Source organism: Phyllobates terribilis, unplaced genomic scaffold (genome assembly GCF_046119375.1).
Source record: "Phyllobates terribilis strain yellow unplaced genomic scaffold, ASM4611937v1 Scaffold_12__6_contigs__length_324123572, whole genome shotgun sequence".
In the NCBI taxonomy this organism is placed as follows: domain Eukaryota; kingdom Metazoa; phylum Chordata; class Amphibia; order Anura; family Dendrobatidae; genus Phyllobates; species Phyllobates terribilis.
Genome location: NW_027362772.1, coordinates 191,046,149 through 191,071,902, shown reverse-complemented (window position 1 = coordinate 191,071,902; position 25,754 = coordinate 191,046,149). Strand labels below are relative to the sequence as shown.

At 46.3% G+C, this 25,754-nt stretch overlaps 1 protein-coding gene across 2 annotated transcripts in view; it reads left to right on the top strand.

Annotated features, from left to right (window-relative positions):
- The window catches only part of LOC141172388 (uncharacterized), a 66,747-nt gene that overhangs the window by 8,844 nt on the left and 32,149 nt on the right, over positions 1-25,754 (top strand). The window lies entirely within an intron of this gene.

Below are 25,754 nucleotides of genomic sequence, written 5' to 3'. Positions count from 1 at the left end.
TTTTTTAATTTTTTTTTTATTTGACAAGTTTGGCATTTCTGTAATAATACCGACCTGGAGAATAATACTGCTGCACAATGAACTCCGTAAAAGGAACCCCCCCCCCCCCCAAAAAATAAAATAAAATTGCACAATTGGCGTTTTTTGCAAAATTTCACAACATTGGGATTTTTTTCCCATTTTCCTGTACATTGAGCGGTAAAATGGAAACTACAACTCTTCCTGCAAAAAAAACAAGCCCTCAAACAGCTATGATGATTGAAAAAATAGTTATGGTTGTTAGAAAAAACGGATGGGGAAAAAAACCTAAAAACTGAAAATCGGGAACAAGTTAAGATCCTCTGAATAAGTACTAAAGTTCCCTACATGGAAACTAATCCAATCTGATGGAATATCTAAGTATACAATGAAATTTAAGCCAATTGTAATCTCTTTCCCAATGGGAAAAAAAGATTGTCTATTTGCTACAACCTCTTTTTTACAATCTGATCACACACACAGCCCAGCCCCTCTTCAAGAGAGCCAATCTCTGACATGATGAGTCTCATGGATGGAGGGAATAACCTCCTTGTGAACCTATGGCGAACCATGTAAGATTGGCACTGTAGAATTGTCGAACAACAAATATTCAATTTGTTCCTTTGATAGGACACCCAGAGAGCAACCTTCCAGCAACAACGACAACATTATTCCCATGAAAAACCAAGTTAGGATTATTAGATAACTTTTAGTAAATACAGTAATTCTTGAAGCTTTGTGAACCATTCAGAGTTTTGCATATTTCTTCATAATTTTGTGTTGCTATGTGATGAAGTTTTAGGTCAAGACTTTAAAAGTAGATGAAGAAAGCCAAATCAAACAAATAAGTCAAAAATATTAAACCTTGTCATTTTTTTTTAAATGAGGAAAATGATCAAATATCACATGCCTTTGAAAGGCAAAAGTATGTGAACCATTGCTTTCAGTATCTGGTATGACCCTTTTTCCTCTCCCTAGTGCAGCAATAACTGCATCTAAACATTTCTGGTAATTGATTAGTCCTGCACATCAACTTGAAGGAATTTTAACCCATTCCTCCCTACAAAACAGCTTCAACTCTCTTACTGTATGTTGGTAGGGTTTCTCACATGAATTGCTCGCTTCAGGTCTTTCCACAACATTTGTATAGGATTAAAGTCAGGACTTTGACTTGGCCATTTATTCTTCTTTCACCATTCTTTTGTGCTTTTGGTCATTGTCTTGTTACATGGCCCACATTCTCTAGAGAGTCAGCTAATGGACATATGTCCTGACTTTTTTTTTTTGTATAGTTTTCTGTTTAAAATTCAGAATTCGTTGGTCCATTAATAAAGGCAAATCATCCTTAGATGCAGCAAAACAGGCACAAACTATGCAACTATCCACCACCGTGTTTCACATATGGCATGAGGTTGTTATTCTTTGATGCATGTTTTATTTTCTCCAATCATATCGCTTCTCGTTTGAAACAATCAATTTAGTCTCATCTGTCCACAAAACATTGTTCCAATATCCTTCTGGCTTCTCCAAGTTATCTTTAGCGAACTGAGTATAGGCAGCAATGTTCTTTTTAAGGAGCAGTGACTTTCTCTTGCAAGTTCTGCCATGGACTCATGAACATTAGCTACTGTGAGGGAAGCCTTTAAATGCTTATAGGTTACTTTGGGTTCCTTTGCGCCCTCATGGACTGTTTACATGCATCGTGATCTATATTGGTTGACCACTAGCGGGGAGGGTAATAATCGTCTTGAATTTTCTCCTTTTGTGCACAATCTTTCTGACGTGGATTGGTGATGTCCATAGTCTTAAAAGAAGCACTCCCATTACGTTTTTTATTAATTAAAGGTGTGTAAATCGTAGTTTTTCTCCTCTTCTGTCACTGCAATTGCGAGTAGCCGGCTCACTTTATGCGTGAGCTGGAAGTCTTTTACATTCTAAACCTATGTGGAGCCTCGTTCTGATGCTTCATAGACGTGCTCTCTTAAGTCGCTTCCGGGTCATGCAGACTGCAATATGACTCAGACAGTCTGCAGAGAAGTGATGTCTCTCAGAAGAGGAGAAGAGCGGCACTAGACACCGGAGAAAGCAGCGGTAGGTGAGTAAATTAAAGAAATTGGCCACAACTTTTTATTATGCCCCCAATGTATTCTCCCGGGGCCCATAAGTGTCTTTGTAATTACCTTCTGTTGCAGTTTCTGCCTGTGAGCCGCGCTATCGGTGGCCGCTCATAGACATCACGGGACCCGCCACTAATGTCACGTCAAGTGAGGCGTGACATCAGTGAAGCTGTGGATGCCGGGCTATGGGCCCGGCATCCACCGCTCGCTTTCCCAATGAATGAGGAGAGGGAGAGCGCGCGGTGGATGCCGGGAGTGATGTGCGGGTTAACTCCGCCCACAACCCAGCATCCATCGGTGGAACGCTTAAGAGAGACCCCCGGCTGCATCTGGAATCATAACGTGACATCAGTGGATGTCAGAGCCAGCTGCAGCCGGGGGTCACGTGATGCCTGTGAGCAGCCACCAATAGTGCTGCTCACAGGCAGTAACTGCAACAGAAGGTAATTACAAAGACACTTATGGGCCCTGGGAGGATACATTGTGGCGGGAATAATAAGTAGTGGACAACCCCTTTAAGGCTGTGTGCCCACTATGCGTTTTTCAAGTGTTTTTGCCCCGGAATTTCCGCAGCGAAAACGCTTAAAAAGTGCTTGGTAATATAGTAACATAGTAACTTAGTTTTTAAGGTTGAAGGAAGACTAAGTCCATCTAGTTCAACCCATAGCCTAACATGTTGATCCAGAGGAATGCAAAAAAAACCATGTGGCAAACACTAAGCTCCACATTGGGGAAAAAAATTCCCTCCTGACTCCATACGACAATCAGACTAGTTCCCTGGATCAACTCCCTATCAAGGAATCTAGTATATATAACCTGTAATATTATACTTTTCAAGAAAGGCATTCAGACCCTTCTTAAGTTTTAGTAGTGAATCACTCATTACAACATCATGCGGCAGAGAGTTCCATAGTCTCACTGCTCTTACAGTAAAGAATCCCCGTCTGTGATTATGATTAAACCTTCTTTCCTCCAGACGTAGAAGATGCCCCCGTGTCCCCCTCTCAGGCCTCAGAGTAAACAGATCAGTAGAAAGGTCTTTTTACTGTCCCCTCATATACTTGTACATAGTAATAAGATCACCCCTAAGCCTTTGTTTTTCCAAACAAAATAACCCCAAGTGTAATAACTTGTCTTGGTATTGCAGACCCCCCCAGTCCTCTAATAACCTTGGTCGCTCTTCTCTGCACCCTCTCAAATTCAGCTATGTCTTTCTTATACATCGGAGACCAGAACTGTACACAGTATTCTAAGTGTGGTCGCACTACTGACTTGTATAGAGGTAAAATTATGTTCTCCTCATGAGCATCTATGCCTCTTTTAATGCATCCCATTATTTTATTTGCCTTTGCAGCAGCTGCCTGACACTGGCCACCAAACTTGAGCCTGTCATCCACCAGTACACCCATGTCTTTTTCAGTGACAGTTTTGCCCAGTGTTTTACAGTTAAGCATATAATTATACATTTTATTTCCTCTGCCCAAGTGCATTACCTTACATTTATCCCCATTAAAGCTCATTTGCCATTTATCAGCCGAAGCTTCTAGTTTACATAGATCCTCCTGTAATATAAAATTGTCCTCCTCTGTATAGATTACCCTGCAGAGTTTAGTGTCATCTGCAAATATTGAAATACTACTCTGTATGCCCCCTACAAGGTCATTAATAAATATGTTAAAAAGAAGGGGGGCCAATACTGACCCCTGTGGTACCCCACTGTTAACTGTGACCCAGTCTGAGTGTGTTCCATTAATAACCACCCTTTGTTTCCTATCACTGAGCCAGTTCTTAACCCACATACATATATTTTCCCCTATCCCCATTGTTCTCATTTTATGTATCAACCTTTTGTGTGGAACCGTATCAAAAGCTTTTGAAAAGTCCATATACACAACATCCACTGTATTTCCTTGGTCTAGTCCGGAACTTGCCTCCTCATAAAAGCTAATCGGATTAGTTTGACAGGAACGGTCCCTCGTAAACCCATGTTGATATTGGGTCATAAGGTTATTCTTCTTCAGATACTCTAGTATAGCATCTCTTAGGAAACCCTCCAGGATTTTACCCACAGTAGAGGTAAAGCTTACTGGCCTATAATTTCCAAGTTCGTTTTTTGTCCCCTTTTTGAATATTGGCACCACATTTGCTATACGCCAGTCCTTTGGTACAGACCCTGTTATTATGGAATCTTTAAAGATTAAAAATAATGGTCTATCTATAACTTTACTTAATTCCTGCAGTACTCGCGGGTGTATCCGGTCCGGGCTCGGGAATTTGTCAACTTTAGTGATTTTTAGATGCTGCTGTACTTCCTGCTGGGTTAAGCAAGTGACATTTAATGGAGAATTTTTGTCATCACTAATCATGTTTTCTGTTATGCGATTTTCTTGTGTAAATACTGTTGAAAAAAATCATTTAGCATATTGGCTTTTTCCTCATCCTCATCCACCATTTCACCCAGACTATTTTTAAGGGTGCCAACACTATCATTTTTTAGTTTTTTACTATTTATGTAGTTAAAGAATATTTTGGGATTATTTTTGCTTTCTCTGGCAATGAGTCTCTCTGTCTCAATTTTTGCTGCCTTGATTTGGATTTTAAAGAACTTATTTAATTTTCTGTAGTTATTTAATGCCTCATCACTACCTACTTGCTTTAGTTCTCTAAATGCTTTCTTTTTGTCACTTATTGCGCCCCTTACAGCTTTATTTAGCCATAGTGGTTTCCTCCGATTTCTAGCATGTTTATTCCCATAGGGTATATATTGTGCACAGGTCCTATTCAGGATGCTAATAAATGTCTCACATTTGCTTTGTGTAACTTTATGTCTCAGGATATCGTCCCAGTTTATTGCACTAAGATCATCTCTCAACCGTTGGAAATTTGCCTTCCTGAAGTTTAGTGTCCTTGTAACCCCTCTACTACACATCTTATTAAAGGATACATGAAAGCTTATTATTTTGTGATCACTATTACCCAAGTGACCCCCAACTCTCATATTTGATATATTAGGTCTAGCAGTGCCCCCCTTCTTGTTGGGTCCTGAACCCCCCCCTCCCCTTATCTCCACCCACAGTGACTTTACATTTTCATTAATACGTGCCCCATGGTCCTCAATAATAATCCGCATGTGCTGTGCACATGCTGTGGAAATTTCCACTGCGGATTATCATTGCGGAATAATCCGTAGCATGTCCATTCATTTTGCTGACACGCAGCGTAATTGCCGCCATTGACTTGCATTGAATCGTTTAATATCCGCATGACTACATGTGCACGTGCGGATATTAAGCGATTCAATGTGCGGATGGTACCCGGGTCTGGAGAAGAGGAGACTCTCATCCAGACCTGGGTACCATAGTACCTGTTAAAAAAAGAATTTTAAATAAAAAATAAACATTATATTATCTCCTGTATGATGCGTCTTGGCTCCCCAGCGGCTCGCGATGGTCTAAAAGGACCTTCCATGACGTCATTTAGTCATGTGACAGGTCATGCGACTGCTGATGTAGGCGGTCGCGTGACCTGTCACATGACTAAATGATGTCTTGAAAGGTCCTTTTAGACCACCGCGAGCTGTACAAGAGACCAGACGCACAGGAGAAAAGCCCGGGGGCCATTGGAAGGTGAGTATAATGTTTATTTTTTACCATTTTTATTCTTTTTTTCCACTATTAACTTGGTCACACTATATAAATCCATGCCAGTTGCATGGATTTATATAGTGTGACCAAGTTGTCAAGCACTTTTCCAAGTGATGCTAAAATCGCTTGGGAAAGTGCTTGATAACCCCCATGCAAAAATGCAAGTGAAGAACGCTTGACAAGCTCTTCTACCTGGCAGGAAAAACGCATGTAAAATCCGCATGCATTTTTCCTGCCAGGGAGATGCAGAAAAAATCTGCAGCATTTCTGCATCGTGGGCACTTAGCCTAATACACTACATTACATGCATAAACAATAATAATAAAATAATAATAAAAACCTTAATGGGAGTGCTTCTTTAAAGATGCATGTGCAACCTTTTTCACCCCGAGGGGCATCAACAGCACTTCTCCGGAGTTCCTCAGAAATGTTTGCTTGTGCCATGATATATTTCCACAAATGTGTTTATGAAGACCAGACCTTGATAAATTCCTTTTCTTTAAATGTAAATACGTTTATGCCCTAAAAAGACAAAAGTATTCAAGGAGTTCATGCCATTATTGACTAGTTAGAAAATTATATTTGCAAGCTTTAAGGCACAGAGACTGCCTCTTCAGGCAGGTTTACAAATGAATTCCTGAAACATTTAAGTGATGTTACAACAGGAAGTTTGTGGATGGGGTGATGCCTCCTAAAGATAGGCAGTATTTCCGCCACGGAAACGCATTAAAATCGCTTTTTAAGATGTCTGCCATGTTTCCCAATGATAATCCGCGTGTGCTGTGCACATGCTGCGGAAATTTCCGCTGCGGATTATCATTACGGAAAAATTCACAGCACAACCATTTATTGTGCGATTTCGCCGCCATTGACTTGCATTGAACCGCATAACATCCGCATGTATACAATTCATACGGGTCAATGCGCTGATGGTACCTGGGTCTGGAGAAGAGGAGACTCTTCTCCAACCCGGTTACCATGGTACCTGAAAGTTAAAAAAAACAATTATAAAGTAAAAAATATTTATACACACCTCTCCGGCGGCCCCCAGTCTGCTACCGGTAGCGTCCTCTCTCCTCGGTGGCCCGCGGTGTACTGGCAGGACCTGTGTGACGTCATTTAGTCAGCTGATGGTCACGCGACCGCTGACGTCAGCGGTCAGGTGATGTTCGTGTTACCATCAGCTGACTAAATGACGTCACCGCAGGTCTTGGCAGAACACCACGGGCTGCCGATGAGAGAGGACACCGCCTGGAGAGGTATGTATGAATATTTTTTTAAATTTTTTTACTTTATAATTCTTTTTTTTTTTTTTACTATAGGTGCAGTATTTTAAGCAGAAAACTCGGTCACACAATATAAATCCATGCCGGTTGCATGGATTTATATTGTGTGACCAACTTGTCAAGCACTTGCCAAGTGATGCTCAAAATCGCTTGAAAAAAACGCATGTAAAAACGCTGAAAAAAACGCTTCTCCCTGGCAGAGAAAAAGCATGTAAAATCTGCATGTGTTTTTTCTGCCAGGGGAGATGCAGAAACGCTCAGGAAAAATCCGGAGAATTTCTACATCGTGGGCACATAGCCTTATGCTACAATGGAGAGGTGGTAATAATGGTTTAGTGATCTGGAGTCAGTCTAGTGGAGGTGTGAGTCATAAATCCAGGTGTCAAAGTCTTGACCATTCTTAGCTTTAATTCTCAGATTTTTTTCTCTGTCGTCCTTTAAATGACCTTTCTGTATTAAGAATTTTAAATCTGTCTTAACTGTGTCCCAGTCTAGCTTATTCCTTATTGCAGGGGTCCTCCACCAGTGGTTCGTGAGCCACGTATAGCTTGTGGGCAAATGATGTGTATCTCACGGCTGTCTGCCAGCGGGGTGTATTAGCAGAAGGTCTAGCAAACAACTATGAAGAGCAGGTCTCCAGATGGTGAATTTTGTGAGTAGCCCTGAACAAAAGAGCAGATATGAATGTGCACATTCTGGCCTTGGGGGGTTTGGAGATAATTTAAGTATGGTAAGCTTGAGACCCGGATGATGCTGTCAGAGGAGGTGCTTGAAGCAGGATGCAACAGTGTGGTGGGAGTGCTTGATGGGAGAATACTGAATGGGGGTATTATTGAAACTTATGGATCTTGGTATACTGCCTCGGTATGATTTCTGTGGAAAAGCTTTGGCTGTCATTATACAAGGAAAGGGGGCACTCTGTCACTACTGTGAAGGGGGTCAGGATCTGAATGTGGCTTGCAACTCTCTCTTAAAGCTGAGTGTGGCTCTCGAGTTCAGAAAGGTTGGGGACCATTGCCGTATAGTGTGCCTGTGTAGATTTATCCCTAGTTTGTAGTTTTTCCCCAATATAGGTACCTACAGGGCACCTTGTACACTGTATCATGTACACCACATTGGAGGATGTGCATAAAAAGAAATCCATGATGTTATAGTCCTGATTTGTGTTGGTTATGCAGACTATGGTAGTTGGTAATATGTGGGTACAATTCCTGCATTTTTTTTTTTACTGTAACAGGGCAATGTGCCCGTCTCTGATGGTGATAAGCAGACACTTTTGACAAGAAGATTCCTTAAGTAACGGCAGCTGTTTGTAAGAGGAAAGTAGTAGTTTCAGGAATATTTCTTTCAGTCTATGCCAGGGATGTCAAACTCAAATACACAGAGGTCCAAAATTAAAAGCTTGGACAAAGTTGCAGGCCAATCTTTAAGAAAAATGTCCACAATTGAGGAAGTTTTTCCTTTTATCATCAAATATAATGAACTTTTTCATATGGTAACAAACTTTAAAGGGGTTGCCTCACGAACCTTTACCCTTCTTTAAAATGGTGTGTTAAAGGGAACCTGTCATGTCCTATCTACTAGACACTGCCCCCATAGCTTTGTTAGTGTTGCAATGTGCATCACCAACAAGCTTTTTTTCATTAAAATCAGTTGTAATATAATGATTTTATAACATTATATATACTTTGTCCTACCTGCTGTATTCAGTTATAGGGGTGTGATTCTCTCATTCAGTCATGGGCAGGTGTAGCATCCAGTCACTGCTGGCGCCGCCCATGTATTTGAATACTGCTCACAGCAAGGTTGCGTCTAGATTGGAGTTGATTTTTTTTGAGGCCTTCACTCCAGCAACTACGCTCTAGTCTCCTCAGCAGTGAAGCGTCTAGATCGGAGGTAATTTTTTGTGGTCCTCATTTTAGCCACTCCGATCTAGACGCTTCACTGCTGAGGAGACTAGAGCGTAGTTGCTGGAGTGAAGGCCTCAAAAAAATCAACTCCAATCTAGACGCAACCTTGCTGTGAGCAGTATTCAAATACATGGGCGGCGCCAGCAGTGACTGGATGCTACACCTGCCCATGACTGAATGAGAGAATCACACCCCTATGACTGAATACTAGCAGGTGGGACAAAGTATATATAATGTTATAAAATCATTATACTACCACCGATTTTAATGAAAAAAAGCTTGTTAGTGATGCACATTGCATCACTATCAAAGTGACGTGCCCCCTAGGACCGTGGGGTACTCGCCACCGAGTCGGTCGGTTCCTTGGGATAGTTACGGGGGCGTGACCCGGTCTAGGGCCCTGGACGGTCAATAAAAAGGACATTTTATTTAGGGGAAAAGTTTTGTGACGCCACCAATGGAATGCGGTTATAGGTGTCAGCCGCTGCTGAAAGAGACCGCTGGGGCAATTGGTGATGCAGCTGGGATGGATTTTCTCCCCACGGGTAAAGCGGGGCCCCAAGGCTAATGGTACGTTTTATGTAGGGGATTATGGATGTTGGGGTGCATATAATGACCAGATGACACAGTAATGGTGGTTTCCTCTACCTTTACTTGATTGATGGTGCAGATCGGGGCACTGGTAACAGAAGGTAATGGAGATCCGGGCAGCCATGCCAGGTGGGGTTGTAGGCCTTCCTTCTGCGCTATCCTCTTTGGCCCTGCTTCCTAAAGCTATGCTGCAGCCCTCTTTCCTGAGTGATCGTTAAATCCTAGCCCGTATGGCTGGCAGCTCGAGCCTTTTACAGGTGTTGCCTCTTCATGGCGGCTCTGGGCTCTAGTATGCTGCTGAGCCGTCGGGTGTTTGGTGGTGCCAGAAGACTTGCAGTCTCCTGCCCTCTGGATTTAGCTGCCGGAACTTCAGTACCCAAGAAATAACGAACTCCGGTTTCTGGTGCTTTTCTATGGGGCGAGCTTGGTCACAGGTCCCCTCACCAGGTTCTCCCTCGTCTTTCACTCACTCTCCTCCGTCTCCAACTGGTTAGAGCTCCCTCTTCTTGTCTGGAGCCAGGAAAACTGTTGGATGCTGGTGTTACCTGATAAGGGGACCCCTCCTTGCTTGCAGGCTTGGCATCACCCCCTGTGAGGGAGGCAATGCTAATGTGGCAACCAGACTCCTGGGGTACCACAAAAGAAATAGGGGCAGTGTACATAGCAACTAAGACGTGACAGGTTCCCTTTAAAGATGTCGGGTTATGGTTAAATTTGATGATCCCAACAAAGGTGACTAATTTTCAAAGACCGAAGACAACCCAAAACATGCTTTGAAAAGGGACATGTTTTGGGTTTAATGAGGTTCAATGTAAGTGGCCTAACTCATGCAGATATAGGCACGAATGCTCCTTTTGTGGAGGGTCACACCCGATGGCAAGATATTTTTAAAAAGCCAGTTTACCGGGGCAGCCCTCCACAAAGGAGTATCTTAACAAGGGCATTGACGCCGGTAAAGCAGGAGAATTTTCGAGTTTGGTTAGAACAGTATCCAAGCCGCAGGATGGCCAGGCCGCTAATTGAGGGGTTCACAGACTGCTTTGTTATCCCTTCTTTTAGCGGTGCTGGTTGTTCATGGGTAGATAATTTGAAGTCAGTGGAGTTGCATCCAGAGGTAGTAGAGACTAAAATAGAAAAGGAAATAAAGCAGCTAGAGTTGCTGAGCCTTTTAAAGCGCCTCCGTTTGAGTTTGGGGTTGTACCAAAGAAGGAGCCTAATTCGTTTAGGCTGATACATCATTTGTCTTATCCGTATGGTGCATCGCTGAATGATAGTATTGATGAGAAATTGAAGTCTGTATGTTAAACATCATTTGATCAGAGAATGTATAAACAAGACGCAGAAGAGCGGGTACATTTATATATCATTAGAGGCACATATGTACGAAAGATGAATGTACATTCTTGAGGAAATTGTAAAACCTCAGGGATGTAGAAATTAAGCAAGCAGACAAGGGCGGGAAAGTGGTGCTATGGCCTAAACTACTCAACGAAGAAGAAGCATTTCACCAGCTCAATAATGCACAGTATTATAAAAAACTAACCTATAACCCTGCTACTGCCTTCTATTCTGAGTATGGCAAGCTTTTGCAAATGGCTGTTGATGGGGATGTTATTACAAAAGAACTTAGCATCGCCCTTAAAGTACCAGAACCAGTAATCCCAACACTATACCTATTGCCAAAAATACGCAAAAACAGTGATATACCACCTGTGAAGGCCAATTCTGTCTGGCCGTGGGAATTATTTGGAACACACTGGCAAATACATAGATGCTAAATTACAGTCCTTAGTAGAAAGTCTCCCCTCATTTATTAAAGATACTGGGGACTTCCTGAGGAAAATTGACGGGCTATATTGGTGAAGGTACACTATTAGCTACTTGCGACGTGGAGTCACTATATACCAATATCAAGCACTCAGACGGAATAGGAGCGGCTCATACCTTCTTAGCGGCGTTCAATTTCTAATCCAACTATTGGAATTTGCTTTATCGAATAATTTTTTTGTTTTCAAGGGGTCTTACTACCTGCAGCTCCAGGGGACAGCGATGAGGGCATCCTTTGCCCCCTCGTATGCCAACCTGTTCCCTGGGCTGTGGGAGAGGGACCTCTTCCTGTTGGATCGGATGTCGTTGGATCGGATGTCGTTGGTGGACCGCATCCTTTTTTGGGCGCGGTACATCGACGACATCTTATTGATCTGGCAGGGATCCTCAGATATACTGGCCACCTTTTATGGATGAGCTAAACTCGAATGATTATAACATCCGGTTAACATACCATGCAGATCCAATGTCGGTTAAGTTTTTGGACATGCATGTGAAACGTGATGCAATTAACACCTTACAAAGTGATATATATCGCAAGCCTACCAAAGTGAATTCACTACTTCTTGCATCGTCAGCCCATCCTAGTCATATGATCAATTCCATACCGATTGGACAATTTCTCAGACTTAGAAGAATTTGTTCAACTGAGACTGACTTTGAGAAACAGGCATCCGATTTAGAAAAACAGATTTAGGGAACGTGGCTATAGTCATTGCTCTAAAAAAAAAAGCTTACCATATAGCTAAATATACATCACGCCACGATTCTCTATATAATACCAAGACTAACAAAAGCAGTAATATTGTACGGTTCATCGCCAATTTTCATTCCTAGGCGGGACATATGAGACAGAGCCTAACTAAAGCATTCCAAATTCTAATGGAGGACCCTATATTGGCCAAGTATCTTCCAGACAAACCACAAATTACATTCGTAGATCAAAGAATCTACGTGATCAGTTAGTCAATAGTCATTATCAAGGAGAAAGATCCCATACTTTTCTTGATGATTTACGTCCGGCGAATGGCTGTTTACCTTGTGGGAAATGCGTAGCATGCCCAAACGTGATACAAGCTACTACTTTTTCTGACTCAAAGGGCACTAAAACATTCAACATACTTAAATCTATAACATGCACAACAAAAGCTGTAGTATACTATGCTACTTGCCCTTGCCCAAAAATATATATAGGACTAACCTCAAGACAATTAAAGGAACGGGTTCTGGGAATTGAGGCTGCACGCGAAGAATCAGATATTACTATTTTAAAGACTATCACAAAACATTTTAAAATGCACCACAACTGTGATACATCTTAGATTTTTGGTACGAGGTATTGATAAAATCACCACAAATATTAGGGGTGGTAAGATTAATCAACTACTAGCGCAACATGAAATTCGCTGGATATGGACACTAAAAACTGTCCAACCCCTAGGTCTAAATGAAAACCTCAGTTATCCCCCTTCCTCTGATCGCCACTGTGTCCCCATGGTTTTAGTTCATTTGTTTTATAATTTATATTTTTCAGCTGGGTCCAAACATTTTTAATCATTTTTTATGTTTGTTGACCCTAATTTTCTCTTATATTTTTCCATCTAGATAGCTCCCACAATCAACTACACTAGACAGTGAGTCCCCTTTGAACATACGATCTAAAGATTATGACGACTGTGAATCATCTAGCAACTAACCTTTTTGCCCTCTTTTTATGTTCATGAAAGGACATTGATAATAATACTGTGGTAACATATATATGATGGAGTCCTCATTCCACTTCAGTCCTCCTTTTCCTCCAATTATTCCTTTTTCTTATGCCATTCCTCTCTTCCCCCCTTTTTCCTTCTAACCCCCCCTTTTTCCTACTCACTCTTTCTTTCTTTACCCCCATCTCTCCTTCCCCACCCATCTTTCCCCCCTCCTTTTCTGCCTTCCCCCTCTTCTTTTTCTTCTCTCCTCATCATGCCAATGCTATAGGTAGCACATTCCACATATATGCAAGTTAATGGATTACGCTATTTATAATAATGAATGTTCTATGAAAATATCTTGTGATAAATAAATGCATTGTCTATATTAACTGATGCTCTATATGTATATCTATGTGGGAAAAGGTTCTGCACATGTTGTAAATGCTTGAGGCATATGTTTATAATGCTTAATAGATTATAAAGAGAGATTATAGTTTTCAACGGGGCATTTGATGTGGCATCCTGATTCCACCATGTTGTGTTATGGAAATGGTGTGCTCAAATGGTTCATACAGCCAAGATAGGTTGATTTACCTTTCAGCCATGGGTTAATACCTAGGACCGCTTGATTGCCCACCAAAGTCCGGGGGTTAGTAATCCACATGTTCACTCAATGGGCGGTGCGCATGGCGGCCGCGGCCCCTGGGCGTGTCTCGCCGGCCGCGTCTAAGGGTGGCTTGTGGTGTCGGACCGCGTAACCAGTCATCTGATTGGTCACGTGCTCGCTGCGCTGCCTGCCACGTAATGCGGTCGCCGTGGCTGCTTAGAGACACCGCTTCACGTCATGCGCCATACCACGTCCCTCGAATACAATTGGCTGTCGTGGGATACACGCGTGTTTCCCTATTGGCCCCCGCTGACTTTTATACTGGGGCGCAGCACAATGATGCCACCCCCAGATGGAGGCTGGACGCCGAAACGCTCGTCGGGGTTGGCGCCATTGCAGAGCAGCAAATTCACCTCTTGGCTGTGAGTATTATATATACAGTTATGACAAAAAAACTTAATAGCATGTCATATCATATGGATACACATCCTATCTAGTAGCATGCCTACTACTAACAGCTTCATGTGAGCTTAATCTAGGCGCCTAGGATTTTTCTATCCCCTACCTGCTCATACTTCAACAACAGGAATATGTTGTAATTGTACCATAAAGCATTAGCATTACTCTATTTACCATCTATTTTTTCACCCTGATTGCGTGGACACGCTTGGCACATAGCACTTTATATATTGGGCTGCTTACCATCTCCTTACATCCCTGCTGTGGCGCCCTTTTCGTGCTTGTTTTTATCCCCTCTCTTACCAACTGTATTTTCCTTCACAATCATTGTCTCAATCATTTACAATCAGGCAGCGGAAGTACCGTCTTTTTCGGACTATAAGGCGCACCTAGGTTTTAGAGGAGGAAAATAGAAAAAAAATGTGAGCAAAAAATGTGGTCATGATGCACTGTTAAGGGGGAGGGGGTCTGACACTGTTATAGGGGTAATGTCCCCCAATTCTGTTAATATCCCCCATCCTGGCTTGAATGGCACCCCAATCCCCCATCCTGTTATGCATGGCTCCTCTCATCTCCATCCTGTTATGCATGGCACCCCTCATCCCCATCCTGTTATGCATGGCACCCCTCCATCCTCTTATGCAAGGAACCCCTAATCCCCATCCTGGTATGCATGGCACCCCTTATCTCTATCCTGGTATGCATGGCTCCCCCTCCATCCTGGTATGCACGGCTCCCATCATCCTTATCCTGATATGCATGGCCCCCCCTCATCCTTATCCTGATATGCATGGCCCCCCTCATCCTTATCCTGATATGCACGGCCCCCCTCATCCTTATCCTGATATGCACGGCCCCCCTCATCCCTATCCTGGTATGCACGGCCCCCCTCATCCCTATCCTGGTATGCACGGCTCCCCTCATCCCTATCCTGGTATGCACGGCTCCCCTCATCCCTATCCTGGTATGCACGGGACTGTGTGCTTGGGGAGCAGTGACTTCATTCTCCTTTAATAGCCGGCACACAGTGTAGCCACAGCTCAGCTCCTGCTGCGGTCGGGCAATCGCGTGTGCCCTCTATTAAAGGGCATGAATATTCACCCCTCTCCACGCCCATGGTCATCCAAATGACCCTGATCAAAAGTTCACATACCCCAGTTCTTAAAATTGTGTATTGCCCCCTATAACATCAATGACAGCTTGAAGTCTTTTATGGTAGTTGTGGATGAGGTTCTTTAATTTCTTAGATGGTAAAGCGGCCCGTTCTTCTTGGCAAAAAGCCTCCAGTTCCTGTAAATTCCTGGGCTGTCTGGCATGATCTGCGCGCTTGAGATCTCTCCAGAATGGCTCAGTGATATTGAGGTCAGGAGACTAAGATGGCCACTCCAGAACCTTCACTTTGTTCTGCTGTAGCCAATGACAGGTTGACTTGGCCTTGTGTTTTGGATCGTTGTCATGTCCCATGCGCAACTTCTGGGCTGATCAGTGCAAATTTGCCTCCAGTATTTGCTGATAACGTGCTGCATTCAAGTTTCCTGTGCCTTTGTAGCTCACACATCCCCAAAACATCAGCTATCCACCTCTGTGCTTTACAGTAGGAATGGTGTTCCTTTCATCATAGGCCTTGTTGACCTCTCTCCAAATGTAACGTTTATGGTTGTGGTCAAAAAGTTCAATTTTGGTCTCATCTCTCCAAATTACCTTTTTCCAGAAGTTTTGAGGCTTGTCTCTGTGCTGTTTGGCATATAGTAGGCGAGATACTTTGTGGCATTTGCGCAGTAATAGCTTTCTTCTGGCGACTCGACCTTGTAGCCCATTTTTCTTCCAAGTGCCTCATTATTGTGCATCTTGAGAGTCCTGAATTTCAACTGATGTTACTTGTGGGTTTTTCTTTGCATCCCAAACAATTTTTCTGGCAGCTATAGCCAAAACTTTTGTTGGTCTACCTGACCGTGGTTTGGTTTTTACAGTGCCCCTGATTTTCCATTTGTTAATCACAGTTTGAACGCTGCTGACTGGCATTATCAATTCCTTGACTATTTTTTTGTATCCTTTTCCTGTGTTATACAGTTCAACTACCTTTTCCCATAGATCTGTTGACAATTCTTTTGCTTTCCCCATGACTCACAATCCAGAAATGTCAGTGGCTGGATGAAAGATGCAGGAGTCTGTTTGGATCTTAGAAACTCACTCAGCTTTTATGCACACAGACTGATTACAAGCAAACAGGTGAGGATGTTACCTTTAGTAGCCATTCAAACCCATTTGTGTCAAATTCTGAGCATGTTATCAGGCCAAAATCACCAAGGTATGTGAACTTTTGATCAGGGTCATGTGGATGTTTTTGTGTGTGTGTCTGTGTGTGTGTATAATATATATATTACAGTACAGACCAAAAGTTTGGACACACCTTCTCATTTAAAGATTTTTCTGTATTTTCATGACTATGAAAATTGTATATTCACACTGAAGGCATCAAAACTATGAATTTACATATGTGGAATTATATAGTTAACAAAAAAATGTGAAACAACTGAAAATATGTCTTATATTTTAGGTTCTTCAAAGTAGCCACCTTTTGCTTTGATGACTGCTTTGCACACTCTTGGCATTCTCTTGATGAGCATCAAGAGGTAGTCACCAGAAATGGTTTTCAATTCACAGGTGTGCCCTGTCAGGTTTAATAAGTGGGATTTCTTGCCTTATAAATGGGGTTGGGGCCATCAGTTGTGTTGTGCAGAAGTCTGGTGGATACACAGCTGATAGTCCTACTGAATAGACTGTTAGCTGTTTTTTTCTTGCCATAATACAAATTCTTAGTAAAGAAAAACGAGTGGCCATCATTACTTTAAGAAATGAAGGTCAGTCAGTCTGAAAAATTGGGCAAACTTTGAATGTGTCCCCAAGTGCAGTTGCAAAAACCATCAAGCGCTACAAAGAAACTGGCTCACATGAGGACTGCCCCAGGAAAGGAAGACCAAGAGTCACCTCTGCTTCTGAGGATAAGTTTATCTGAGTCACCAGCCTCAGAAATCGCAGGTTAACAGCAGCTCAGATTAGAGACCAGGTCAATGCAATACAGAGTTCTAGCAGCAGACACATCCCTTCAACAACTGTTAAGAGGAGACTTTGTGCAGCAGGCCTTCATGGTAAAATAGCTGCTAGGAAACCACTGCTAAGGACAGGCAACAAGCAGAAGAGACTTGTTTGGGCTAAAGAACACAAGGAATGGACATTAGACCAGTGGAAATCTGTGCTTTGGTCTGATGAGTCCAAATTTGAGATCTTTGGTTCCAACCACCGTGTCTTTGTGCGACGCAGAAAAGGTGAACGGATGGACTCTACATGCCTGGTTCCCACCGTGAAGCATGGAGGAGGAGGAGGTGTGATGGTGTGGGGGTGCTTTGCTGGTGACACTGTTGGCGATTTATTCAAAATTGAAGGCATACTGAACCAGCATGGCTACCACAGCATCTTGCAGTGGCATGCTATTCCATCCGGTTTGCGTTTAGTTGGACCATCATTTATTTTTCAACAGGACAATGACCTCAAACACACCTCCAGGCTGTGTAAGGGCTATTTGACCAAGAAGGAGAGTGATGGAGGGCTACGCCAGATGACCTGGCCTCCACAGTCACCAGACCTGAACCCAATCGAGATGGTTTGGCGTGAGCTGGACCGCAGAGTGAAGGCAAAAGGGCCAACAAGTGCTAAGCATCTCTGGGAACTCCTTCAAGATTGCTGGAAGACCATTTCCGGTGACTACCTCTTGAAGCTCATCAAGAGAATGCCAAGAGTGTGCAAAGCAGTCATCAAAGCAAAAGGTGGCTACTTTGAAGAACCTAGAATATAAGACATATTTTCAGTTGTTTCACATTTTTTTGTTAAGTATATAATTCCACACGTGTTAATGTGGTTTGATGCCTTCATTGTCAATGTACAATTTTCATAGTCATGAAGATACAGAAAAATCTTTAAATGAGAAGGTGTGTCCAAACTTTTGGTCTGTACTGTATATATATGTCTGTCCAGCCTCTGTTTGAAGACTTCCATTGAAGGAGAACTCACCCCCTCTTGCGGAAGCCTGTTCCACTCATTGATCACCCTCACTGTCAAAAAGTTTTTTCTAATATCTAATCTGTTCCCTTTCAGTTTCATTCCATTGCTTCTCGTGTTTCCATGTGCAAATGAGAACAAGGATGATCCCTCTACACTGTGACATCCCTTCAGATATTTGTTGACAGCTCTTTAGTCTCCTCTTCTCTTTTTTTTTTTTGCAAGCTAAATATTCCGAAATCCTTTAACTGTTCCTCGTAGGACATACAGTAGTTTGCATTCTGCTCACCATCCTGGTAGCTGTTTTCTGAACTTGCTCCAGTTTTTTAAAGTCTTTTATAAAATCTTTGGCATTGTAATAAATATATTTATTATTATTATTATAGCGCCATTAATTCCATGGCACTTTACATGTGAAAGGGATATACATAGCACAAACAATTACAATAAATTTGAACAATACAAGTCGGCGACTGGTACAGGTGGAGCGAGGTCCCTGCCCGTGAGGGCTCACAATCTACAGGGGATGGGGGAGGATACAGTAGGTGAGGGTAGAGCTGGTCATGCAGCGGATGATGGAGCGAGGGTTACTGCAGGTTGTATGCTTGTCGGAAGGGGTGGGTCTTCAGGTTCCTTTTGAAGGTTTTCATGGTAGGCAAGAGTGTGATGTGTTAGGGTATGTAACGGGTCCGGGAGGCGGAACCTCTGAGCTACTATACAAGGGGGCGGCCCTTGTAAGGGAGCGGGTGGCAGTCTCTGGGTGAACGGACAGGGAGTTACGGCAAGTGATCAGGGCAGTCTCTGGGTAAGGGGTAGGTACGACCTGTGATGGCAGAGCCTCCGGGTAGGCTAGCAGGCAGATGGTAGATGTGTGCTCCCAGGTGAGCAAGCGAGAGTCTCTGGAATAGCAGGTGGTCACGGCACGTGACGGCGGAACCTCCGGGCTGGCAGGCAGGTAGGTAACGGAGAAGCGCTCCCAGGTGAGCGGGCAAGAGTCTCTGGAATAGCTGGTGGTCACCGCACGTGACAACGGGACCTCCGGGCTGGCAAGCAGGCAGGTAACGGAGATGCGCTCCCAGGTGAGCGGGCAAGAGTCTCTGAGATAGCTGGTGGTCACAGCACGTGACAACGGAGCCTCCGGGCTGGCAAGCAGGCAGATAACGGAGAAGCGCTCCCAGGTGAGCGGGCAAGCTGGTCCATAGACAGACTGACCGGAGTAGTAAGGCAGACCGTCGGACCTCAGGCAAGCAGGCAGGTAGCTGATATGCGCTCCCAGGTGAGCGGGCAGGCTGGTCCTTTAGACAGACTGACAGGAGTAGTAAGGCAGACCGTCGGACCTCAGACTGGCAGACAGGTAACAAGTATTCAGGCAGGAATCAGGCAGGTAACTGGCAGGTAAACTAGCAGGAAACTGGCAGGAAACTGGCAGGAAACTGGCAGGTAACTGGCAGGTAACTGGCAACGGGACCTGAGGGCTGAAGCACAGGTGAGACACAGGTGCAAACAACATTGCTCGGGCACCTCCATTTTGGAGGAGGTGCCTTATATATGATGAAGTCCTCCGGCCATTGGCCGGGGACTCTTTAGGGCGGCGCGCGCGGCCCCTTTAAGAGGAGGGGAGCGCGCGCGCGCGCGCCCTAAGCACAGGGGCCGGGAAGGAGCGCGCGCTGAGAGCAGAGCAGGAGGAGGACGCCGGGACGGAGCGCGCGCTGACAGCAGAGCGGGGGGAGGATGCCGGGCACGGAGCAGAGCGGTGAGAGGAGCAGCGTCCCTGCCTAGCAGAGGGCAGGGACGCCGGCACTACAGTACCCCCCCCTTTAGGCCCCCCCTTTTTTAGGCCAGACAGAAATTTAGCTAGGATGAGAGGGGCATGGATGTTCTCCCGGGGCTCCCACGTTCTCTCCTCAGGACCAAACCCCTTCCAATCTACCAGAAAAAAGGTCTTTCCTCTTACCCTTTTGGTGGCAAGAATGTTCTCTACCTCAAACTCGTCCTCAGCAGAAACCGGAGCAGGAGGCGTACCTGTAGACTTGGAAAAAGAGTTAAGCACCACAGGTTTGAGGAGAGACACATGGAAGGAGTTAGGGATCCGTAAGTTGGCCGGGAGTTTCAATTTATAGGCCACCGGGTTGATCTGACTGATGACCTCCAGTGGGCCGATGAACCGAGGCCCTAACTTATAGGAAGGGATCTTGAGCCGGACATATTTGGACGAGAGCCAGACTTTATCCCCAGGGCGGAATTGAGGAGGGTCCAGACGTTTTTTGTCAGCGTGTCTTTTCATACGCTCGGATGACAGAAGGAGTGCGGACCGGGTACTCTCCCATATGGAGGAAAATTTGTTAACAAGAGATTCCGCAGCCGGATTGTCCACCGAGGTGGAGACGGGAAACGGGATCCGAGGATGCTGACCGTAGATTACAAAAAACGGGGATTTGGAGGAAGACTCGCTCTCGTGATTGTTGTACGAGAATTCGGCCCATGGCAGGAGATCCACCCAGTCAGAATGGTGGGCATTAACGAAGTGCCGAAGGTAACTGGTCAGGTTCTGATTGATCCGCTCCACTTGACCATTAGACTGTGGGTGGTAAGCGGAGGAGAAGTCCAGGGTGACGTCCAGCAATTTACAAGTGGCTCTCCAGAAACGGGAAGTGAACTGTACTCCTCGATCCGACACGATGTGACGGGGCAGGCCATGAAGACGGAAGATGTGGCGGATAAAGTCTTTAGCCAGCTCGGGTGCAGACGGAAGACCTGGCAGTGGAATGAAGTGAGCCATCTTGGAAAAGCGGTCAGCGACCACCCAAATGACCGTACAACCGGCAGAGACGGGCAGATCAGTTATGAAGTCCATCGCTATATGCTGCCAGGGGGCAGCAGGTACTGGCAGAGGTAGGAGGCGGCCGGCCGGCAGGTGTCTCGGAACTTTGTTGCGGGCGCAGGACACACAGGCAGAAACAAAGTCAATTACATCCTTGTGCAGGTTAGGCCACCAGTAGTGCCGGGAAATAAGCTGGAGGGTCTTTTTCTGACCGGCGTGGCCAGCTAGTTTAGACGAATGACCCCAGTGTAGGATCTTCTCCCGATCAGGTACTGGTATGAACGTCTTACCAGGAGGAAGACGATTTAGACTCACGGGAGCCACCTGCATTACTCTGGCGGGATCGATGATGTGTTTCGGATCCTCCTCGAGATCAGACACCAGAAAGGATCGAGACAAGGCGTCCGCCTTGACGTTTTTGTCAGCCGGGCGAAAATGAAGGACAAAATCAAAACGAGCAAAAAACAAGGACCACCGGGCTTGGCGCGGGTTAAGTCTCTGGGCATGCTGGAGGTAAGCCAAGTTCTTGTGGTCAGTGTAAATTATTACCGGGTGAAGAGCCCCCTCGAGCAGGTAACGCCACTCCTCCAATGCCAGTTTGATGGCCAATAACTCTCGGTCTCCTATGGAATAATTGCGCTCTGAGGAGGAGAAGAGTTTTGAGAAGAAGCCACAAGTTACCATCCTCCCGGAAGATGATTTTTGAGTAAGTACTGCTCCGGCTCCAGAGGAGGAGGCGTCAACTTCCAGGAAGAACTGCTTGTTGCCATCTGGGCGATGCAGCACCGGGGCGGAAGAAAAGGCCTGTTTAAGGGAAAGAAAGGCCTCCTCTGCTTCGGGTGGCCACTCTTTGGGATTAGTACCTTTACGGGTGAGCGCAGAAATTGGGGCCGTCCGGGAAGAGAAGTGTGGTATGAAGAGGCGGTAGTAGTTGGCGAAGCCCAGGAATCGCTGAATGGCCTTCAACCCCTCCGGTCGGGGCCATTTCTCGATGGCAGACAGTTTCTCAGGATCCATTTGTAGGCCGGTCTGAGAGATAATGTAGCCCAGAAACGGAAGCGAGGTCTGCTCAAAGAGGCACTTCTCAAATTTAGCGTAGAGATGGTTCTGCCTTAGCCTGAGCAGGACCTGACGAACGTCCCTCCGGTGAGTCTGGAGATCCGGAGAGAAGACCAAGATGTCGTCCAGGTACACCACTACGCAGGAGTAGAGAAGGTCCCGGAAGATGTCATTGACCAACTCTTGAAAGACGGCAGGAGCATTACAGAGACCAAAGGGCATTACCAGGTATTCATAGTGGCCGTCCCGGGTGTTGAATGCCGTCTTCCATTCATCCCCCTGACGAATACGAACCAGGTTGTACGCCCCACGAAGGTCCAGTTTGGTGAAGATCCTAGCCCCCCTCAGACGATCAAATAATTCTGGAATGAGCGGAAGGGGGTACTTATTCTTCACCGTGATCAGGTTTAGGCCTCTATAGTCTATACAGGGACGGAGAGAGCCGTCCTTCTTTTTGACGAAAAAGAAGCCTGCTCCCGCCGGGGAGGTAGATTTCCGGATGAATCCTCTGGCCAGATTCTCCTCAATATATTCGGACATTGACCGGGTCTCAGCAGCGGATAAAGGATAGATACGCCCACGGGGAGGAGTAGTACCGGGTAGCAGATCGATGGGACAGTCGTATGGTCTATGTGGTGGTAATGTCTCTGCCTCCTTTTTATTAAAGACATCTGCATAAGACCAATAAGGAATCGGAAGTCCAGGTAGATTAGCTGGGGTAGGAGAAGGACGGACGGGATGGACGGGAACCAGGCAGGTTTTATGACAGTCTTGTCCCCAGCGAAGGACCTCTCCGGTTTGCCAGTCTAGCACGGGTGCATGTCTCTGGAGCCAGGGCAGACCTAGCAAGAGGGCGTGAGAGAGTCCAGGCAAAACATGAAAGGAGATACTTTCAGAATGCAGCATTCCCACCTGCAGGGTAATGGATTCGGTGATGAGTTGAATGGGGCGAGGTAAGAGGCCCCCATCCACGGCAGCGACAGACAAGGGTACAGCCAGAGGTTTGGTGGGGATGCGGTATTTCTCAACCAGGGACTGTGAAATAAGGTTCCCGGCTGCTCCAGAGTCAAGTTGGGCTAGTTCGAAATAACGGTTCTCCCCGTAGATGATCGAAACAGACAACAGCAGGGATGGAGAGGATTTATTCTTGTCTAGGTGGACCTCTCTGAGCGAACCTAGACACAGGCGTTTCCCGACCTCTCCGGGCAGGCACGGATCCGGTGCTCCTTACTGCCACAGTAGAAGCAGCTCCCCTCGGCACGGCGTGAGTCCTGACGGGTTTTGACCATCTTGGTCTGGTCGACCTGCATAGGCTCAGGAGAGTGTACCTGGGGAGAGACGGAGGGAATGACGGGTTTCTGGAAAGTAGGAGCTAAACGTGGAATCCTTCTCTCACGGGTGACCTCTTTGGCACGCTCTTGGAACCGTAGGTCAATCCGGGTGGCAAGGGTTATTAGATCATCGAGAGAGGTAGGAATGTCCCGACCAGCAAGTTCATCTTTAATACGACCGGACAGACCCTCCCAGAAGACGGATACCAGAGCGTCGTTATCCCAGGCCAGCTCCGAGGCAAGGGTGCGGAACCGTATGGCATATTGGCCCACGGTGAGACCCTCCTGACGGAGGCGTAGCAGAGAGGATGCGGATGAGGTCTTCCGTCCGGGTTCGTCGAAGACTTTCCGGAAAGCCGAGAGAAAAGCAGGCAAGTTGGACACCAGGGGGTCTCCTCTCTCCCATAGAGGATTTAGCCAGGCCAGGGCCTCCCCGGTGAGATGGGACATGATAAAGGCAATTTTGGCCCGGTCGGAATTAAACTGATGGGACAAAAGTTCAAAGTGCAGGGTGCACTGATTTATGAAGCCCCGAGCCTGGACGGGGTCGCCTCCGAAGCGAGGAGGTGCAGAGAGCCGGGGTCCGGGGTAGGATACCATAGTATTAGTGGGCAGCGGAGCTGCCGGATTGCAAGATATGGCACTGGCGGAGGTTGTTGGTGGATCAGACAGAGTGTTCAGGCGAGTATTAACATTCCGCAGGTGACCCAGGATGGCCTCCTGTTGGGACCTCTGACGGGACAGTTCAAGACAGAGGTCCGAGAGCGAGGGAGCTTGGGTGCCACCGGGTTCCATGGCCCGAGCAAACTGTAACGGGTCCGGGAGGCGGAACCTCTGAGCTACTATACAAGGGGGCGGCCCTTGTAAGGGAGCGGGTGGCAGTCTCTGGGTGAACGGACAGGGAGTTACGGCAAGTGATCAGGGCAGTCTCTGGGTAAGGGGTAGGTACGACCTGTGATGGCAGAGCCTCCGGGTAGGCTAGCAGGCAGATGGTAGATGTGTGCTCCCAGGTGAGCAAGCGAGAGTCTCTGGAATAGCAGGTGGTCACGGCACGTGACGGCGGAACCTCCGGGCTGGCAGGCAGGTAGGTAACGGAGAAGCGCTCCCAGGTGAGCGGGCAAGAGTCTCTGGAATAGCTGGTGGTCACCGCACGTGACAACGGGACCTCCGGGCTGGCAAGCAGGCAGGTAACGGAGATGCGCTCCCAGGTGAGCGGGCAAGAGTCTCTGAGATAGCTGGTGGTCACAGCACGTGACAACGGAGCCTCCGGGCTGGCAAGCAGGCAGATAACGGAGAAGCGCTCCCAGGTGAGCGGGCAAGCTGGTCCATAGACAGACTGACCGGAGTAGTAAGGCAGACCGTCGGACCTCAGGCAAGCAGGCAGGTAGCTGATATGCGCTCCCAGGTGAGCGGGCAGGCTGGTCCTTTAGACAGACTGACAGGAGTAGTAAGGCAGACCGTCGGACCTCAGACTGGCAGACAGGTAACAAGTATTCAGGCAGGAATCAGGCAGGTAACTGGCAGGTAAACTAGCAGGAAACTGGCAGGAAACTGGCAGGTAACTGGCAGGTAACTGGCAACGGGACCTGAGGGCTGAAGCACAGGTGAGACACAGGTGCAAACAACATTGCTCGGGCACCTCCATTTTGGAGGAGGTGCCTTATATATGATGAAGTCCTCCGGCCATTGGCCGGGGACTCTTTAGGGCGGCGCGCGCGGCCCCTTTAAGAGGAGGGGAGCGCGCGCGCGCGCGCCCTAAGCACAGGGGCCGGGAAGGAGCGCGCGCTGAGAGCAGAGCAGGAGGAGGACGCCGGGACGGAGCGCGCGCTGACAGCAGAGCGGGGGGAGGATGCCGGGCACGGAGCAGAGCGGTGAGAGGAGCAGCGTCCCTGCCTAGCAGAGGGCAGGGACGCCGGCACTACAGGGTAGAGCGTTTCAGAGTAGGGGGGATGCACGGGAGAAATCTTGTATACAATTGTGGGAAGAGGAGATAAGAGGGGAGTAGAGAAGGAGGTCTTGTGAGGATCGGAGGTTGCGTGTAGGTAAGTACCGGGAGACTAGGTCACAGATATATGGGGGAGACAGGTTGTGGATGGCTTTGCATGCCAAGGTTATGGTTTTGAACTGGAGTCTCTGGGCAATGGGGAGCCAGTGAAGGGATTGACAGAGGAGAGGCCAGGCAATAGCAGGGGGACAGGTGGATTAAGTCGGGCAGCAAAATTTAGGATAGATTGGAGGGGTGCGAGAGTGGTAGAAGGGAGGCCACAGAGCAAGAGGTTGCAGTAGTCGAGGAGGAAGATGATGAGGGCTTTCTTTAGTGTTTTTGCAGATTCG